Raw genomic sequence first — 6082 nt, 5'->3', positions numbered from 1 at the left:
AGGGTAACAGCCCCCAAATATGTCCATACCCCAATCCCCAGCACCTGGGAATATGGGCTTTCCTTTTGAACGCTGAGATTAGCACTTCCTCGCAGAGCAGATGAACGCTGTGAAGTGGCCATACCTCACACGTGTCACCCACGTGGCCCACGTGCAGAAAACACTCACATAGAGGGTGAGGGGAGGAATCTGCAGAGAACTGTGGTGGAAAAGCGGAGGCAGCCAGGGGAAAAGAAGCTAGCCCAGTTTTCGTCAGATTTCCATCTGGTTGTAACAAAGGGAAGTAAACAATCAGATTAGGATAAACCCTGCCTAATACCAACAATTGGGCTTCATAAGCATGAGCCTTAGCAGAGCGAAAATGGGGGTCCCCACTTATTCCGTGGCCTCCGACACAAGACCCTGAGTTCCTCACTCAGGCACTCACACTGCAGCGCAGGCACTAAAGTAAACGCTCCCCTTACTAAGGAACGCAATGAGTCGAGAAAGCAGAGAACAGAGCACGTCAAAACCCTCCCAGAAATCTGTACCAAATAGTACATGTGTCTCATTAGCTAAAAGTGTGTGCATGATTTTTCAAAAATAGCTAATGTTGTGATTTATAAATTCACGTTTTTATAAACAAATACGTCCTTATTTTTCATGCCTGGGTTCAGTTTATCCATATTTGCAGCTACCAGACCTTAGACTTTAGTATGAAATATGTAGTATCACCTCAAAGCTGTGATGGGAATCGGGAGGCCTGTTAAGAGGACACTGAAGAGCTCAAACAGGCGTGGAAGCTAAGTCTGATCTCTGCAGCTCATCTGTCAAATGAGGCAACCGGATGAGATCACGCCTAAGGTTTCATTCACTGCAACATTCTCAGATTTCTAATTAAACATTCACAACCTCTCATATAGCTCACTTCCTAAGGTTTATTACACTGGATTTACATGTCAGATATATATGACATAATTATATATATATATGTCTTTATATATACATTTATATATATATTATGCCTTTCCACAAACAATGAAAGAGAACAGAACACCAACGAAAAATACATACAAGCTCTTATTAAACAGACTCCTTCCAGAGGGTGCACGGGTAGTTCAGCGGTAGAATTCTTACCTGCTATGCGGGAGACCTGGGTTCGATTCCCAGCCCATGCACTTCCCAAAAAACAAACCAACAAAAACAAACAATTCCACAAATGGTGCTGCAGTAACGGGATGCTCACACGGAAAAGGAAATGTGACCCCTGCCATACAGCACATAAAAAAACAGAAGGCTCTTCCCAAAGCATCATTGGAAATGACTCAGAGAGAAGAGCTCCACTAAAGGGTCATTTTCTTCAAATGGTTTCTAGGTGATCTGATCCGTTTTATCCCACCAGAGGATAAGCCCCACGAAGGCAGAATCTGTCTGTCTGTCATGTTTATAAAGTTCACGCGCAGGGCAGCCCAAAAGCAATGGTTAACGCTGGGAGTCCGGGAAGGACGCAGATTTGTGTCTGTACAAGTACTTGAAGAACAGGTGGTCCTAGAGTCCTCTGATTAACTTTTCTATGAAGGACACTTCCACGGAAGTCAAGCCATGAAGACAGAGCCGAGCTACCGTGGAAGAAGCAGGGTGGCCACTGTCCTGCGGACCCCCCGATGGGGCAGTGTGCTGTGAATGGGTGACACATGCACCTGGTACAGGGGTGCCTGTGCTGAGCAACAGCCCCCTCCAGCCCTCAACCTGCCCGAGCATTCCAGCAGGTGGTCTGGCACGGGCAAGCGTGTGTCTTCACCCCAACGTGCCCTCAAGATGTACCTTTGTACTTCTGCCCTGACACTGGAAACCAGTGGCACATGACACAACAAATGAGCCTGTTAAACTCGAGTAACACGTATGGCCCTTTGACTGAAGAATCTTAGTAGGACTCTTACTGCACACCCGTTCCAGCTCGTCCACGTGAACCAGGTTCCCATCCTGCCCTCACAAAACTGAATAACGAACTGTCGGGGGGGGGGGGGGGACAACTTAATTTTCACAATAATTAGGATCATGTAGTTTATTGGGGATACTTCTGGTCCTTGCAGTACCTCTGCAGACAGGAAGGTACTTTTCCTATTTTATATGACTGGAAGGCAGGCAACTATTCATTAAAAACAAAAACAATGGGCGGGCCAAGGTGGCTCTGCAGGTAAAAATGCTTGCCTGTCATGCCCGAGGACCCGGTTCGATTCCCAGTGCCTGCTCCTGCCCATGTAAAAAAAAAAAAACAACAACAACAAAGTCTTTCTAGCCCGGGTGGAAACTGAAGAAAGGGGAGCCAAGGATCCTGACATACATGACTGAAATGAAGTTGGGAGAAGATATGTGCTGTCAGATTAGGCTTTGAGAAGTACTGAGAGTGGACACTGCTAAGTGCTTTTTTTTTTACAGATGAAGAAACTGAAGTTCACAGAGGTAAAGGGTGACATTTGATTTATTCTAGGTGATCTCTATAGGTCCCTTCAAGTAAGAGGCTTGCTTGGGCAAGACTCTTGCTTGACAGCAATTCCTGTGGCTTATTATGACCCATATTTGGGGATTCTGCCTCCCCCCCCCCCCATTAGAATGATCTACTGAGTTCTGTGAAAATACAGTAACTGTGAATGCATCCAGGCATTCTTATTTTTTAAAAAATATTCCCAGATGGTTTTACTGTGTAGACACAGAGAACCTAAGAGTGAAGGGCTGTTCATTTAAAAACTAGGGCAGACTCTCAAGTCCATCCTCAAGAGAGGTATCTGAAGAGCTAACAAATAACAATCAGAAAGCATTCAGATCTGAATGTTAAGTGTTGGCAACAGTTAAAATTCTCCCGGTGCCTTTTTCAGTATGAAGTAATTATCACACAATCAATAGTAGAAAGATGTACTAGCTGTAGGCAAGTTCATAAAACAGTAATATGAAGAGAATTACACTAATGCAATCAGCTGTTTACAATCCTGACTGCATATTTGACTCACTTTAGGAAAATTTTCTTAAATACTAAAATTTTTAAGACTCACCATGGAGCAATTAAATCAGAATCTCCTAGGTAGGCTAATTCAGTCACTTGATTATTAGGCAGTATTTCTCAATATTTACCATGTGTGGGAATCTCCTGGGGATCTGTTAAACCCCAGCTGTCTCACTAAGTCTGGGGTAGGGTTTAAATGCTGCATTTCCCAGCATCTGCATGAGGCTGATGGTATCAGTTTGTGAACCACGCTGGGTGTGAAGGTCTTAGAACACCGGCTCTCAAACTTGGCTGCACACTGGAATCACCTGGGGAGTTAAAAAACTAACAAACAAATAATATCTGGGTCTCCCCCCACCCCACTACCACCAGAGATTCTGATTTCACTGTTTTGGGGTGCTGCCTGCACATCATGATTTTTTTAAGTTCTCCAGATAATTCTAATAGGTAGCAAAGTTTTACTGCTTTAAGACTCTATAGATTGAAATAGCAAAGAATAAAGAATACTTAGTAAACCATGAATGAGGAGAATATTATTACGGAATTATTCTGCAAGGATCATTTCATTGAAAGAAAAGTTTGTAGCTGGGGGAAAGAATCTACAGAAAAGTTTCTTGGCCTACCGAACAACATCTAAAAGTCAGGATTTCCAGTTTCTCTAGAATGTTCGGAATCTCCGCCACCACCGTATCTGTGTTCCTGGTGGGTGACTGGGTGGACCTGAGTAGGAGCTGCCCCTTTAGGAGGCGCACACATTCTCCAGCGTGCTAGGTCCCCTCGCCCCAGTTCCTTTACCTGCATTAACCTGCGTTGACCCCTGGGGGCAAATGAGTTTGGGAGTTCTGGATTACATCTGCCTTCCACACCCTGATTCCACCCTGGGCAGTGTCTGACCGCTCAAACACATCGGCGCTTACTCCTCAATCACAATGGGCTACTGTACGTAAAATGAGCCATTAGTCTGCTCAGCAGAATTCTTGGACATTGCCCTGGTATATGTATTAATGAGCTGCCCTTCCTCACGGCTAGTGCTCAGATATATTCAAGGCGACACAGCGAGTGGTGGAGTCCAGAAAACAGCCCTGGAAGCCAGGCACTTAACTCCGTGTGTAAGGATACAGAAATTATCTCACAAGGTTATGAGAATTAAATCAGATAATATGCCCAGAGCACTTATCAAAGTTCCTGCCTCAGTGACAAACTGCCACTATTGTCACTACTTATTTTGTACCCATACCTTTACCTGGGCACAGGAACTGGGTAAACCCAATGCAGAGTGAGAATCTCCTTTCAGACAACCTGACTGTAAAACCCTTCAAGAGACTATAAACTTACATTTTCCTGTTAAAGGAAAGCTAGGAAATATTTTATACATTAAACCAACCAACCAAACAAGCCAGCCAAGAACAAACAAACAAAACCTACTAGAAAGAATTATAATTAAAAGACTCTGGACTTAAAAAGCCCTCATACATCTGGGGAGAACCTGTCATCCAGCATTCCCTAATCGTGTCCAGTGCCTCATCCCTGCACTGCTACCTTGTGTGGTCACAGATGTAGGTCTCTCTCACTAGGCTGAGTACCTTCAGAGACAACAGCTCTCTTCTGTCCAGACTGTCCCCGAGAGGGACTTTCACAAGGCAGATATAAAGCGGTACTGCAAGAATGAGCAAATGTACTCATACATTCCACTCATTCCAGAGAACTCTTGGCAGCTTAAGGTTTTGTTGCACTATCTATCTTTTCGTATTAAACTACCTCAAAGCTTCCATCACCTCAGTGTATCAGTACCAGAATATCCTGTGTTTGGGGATGATGTTAATATAAACCAATCCCCTCGCACCTGGAATTGCATCTTTCCATATTTCAATGAGCAAAAGCTGAGTTTATTTGTATAGAATCCAAATTTTCACAATCAATGAAGAGCATGCTTGTTGATTTCCTAGACCTTTGTGTGGACTGAAATCCTTTAACCCTCTCCCCTTCCAGGTATCTCATTTATAGCTTCATCAGGTCTTCAAAGAGGGGGTAGATGACTAAACCTGTCCTGGGAAGTTTCAAACACCAAGCTCATCCAAACATAGTACTATCTTGCAAATTCATGTAGCCACAGAAATCATTCTAGTATCTAAAAAATGTGTTTCAAAAAAGCAAGAATGAAGCGTTTATTCATTTGCTTCGAAAAAATCATCTTCAACAATATAACCGAAGTAAAGTTAATCTCTAAGCTACTCCAGACATTCCATATAGTTAAATTTTTTCAACATCCTCATGCCTTATCTATTCATTGCATTTGTTGTTATCAAATAAATGAGGTAACATTTCTTAAAGTCATGCATTTATAATTGTTTCCATTTCCTAAAATATATCTCATTTAATTTACAAAAGACATCCTTGACTGAGCAACTACGATGATTCCTCTTTTCTTCTAAGAATTCATTCAACACTTCAGGGCAATCAGCCACGCTGTGCTATACTGCTTGGTTATGTGAAAATCTACTAAGCTTCAATTTTTAGCCCTCAGCAAGCTGCCTTATTTAAAATGAAGGTGTTCAGAACAGTATAAACCATTTAGTATCTGGATGAAAGGGCAGATATTTTCCAAGTCATCTAATCCAACTTCCTCATTTTCTGGATGAGAGAACGGAGATTTATTCCACCCAGCCTTGGGGTAGGCTGCTACTGAGAGAGCAAGCAAACGACGAGAGTTGCTGCAGACCCAGCCCTTTCCAGTGCGAGCCACTGCCTGGCTGCGAGGAGACCCAGTCCTCCTGGCCTTTGTGCGATCCCACACGTCCTGTCCTGTCCCGACCATTCTTTCACCCAGACCATCTCTGATGCAGCTGGTGTCCCAGAGAGACGAGGTGACAGTTCCCTCTGAATGAAGAGCAGATGTGTGCACTGCTGGCTGGGAACGCTCGGTGCACTCAGCCTGCACGCCCGGCACCCATCCAGCCCACACTGCATAACCCGGCGGGACCGGAGGGCAAGGAGAATCGTTGCAGACAGATGCTCACGCTGCTAACAGAGCTGGGAGTTATCAAGTCCTTCGTTTATAACCCAGGAATTCCATGCTCTCTCCCAGCACCCATGAAACGGGAC

At 44.1% G+C, this 6082-nt stretch overlaps 1 non-coding gene across 1 annotated transcript; it reads left to right on the top strand.

Annotated features, from left to right (window-relative positions):
* The first annotated feature begins 1086 nt into the window (after positions 1–1086).
* On the top strand, positions 1087–1157 carry TRNAS-GCU (transfer RNA serine (anticodon GCU)). The gene has a single exon. It is a non-coding gene; the product is annotated as a tRNA-Ser (tRNA).
* The last annotated feature ends 4925 nt before the right edge of the window (positions 1158–6082 follow it).

Source organism: Tamandua tetradactyla, chromosome 20, assembly GCF_023851605.1.
Source record: "Tamandua tetradactyla isolate mTamTet1 chromosome 20, mTamTet1.pri, whole genome shotgun sequence".
NCBI classification, from domain to species: Eukaryota; Metazoa; Chordata; class Mammalia; order Pilosa; family Myrmecophagidae; genus Tamandua; species Tamandua tetradactyla.
This window is presented reverse-complemented; position numbering and strand designations above follow the sequence as displayed.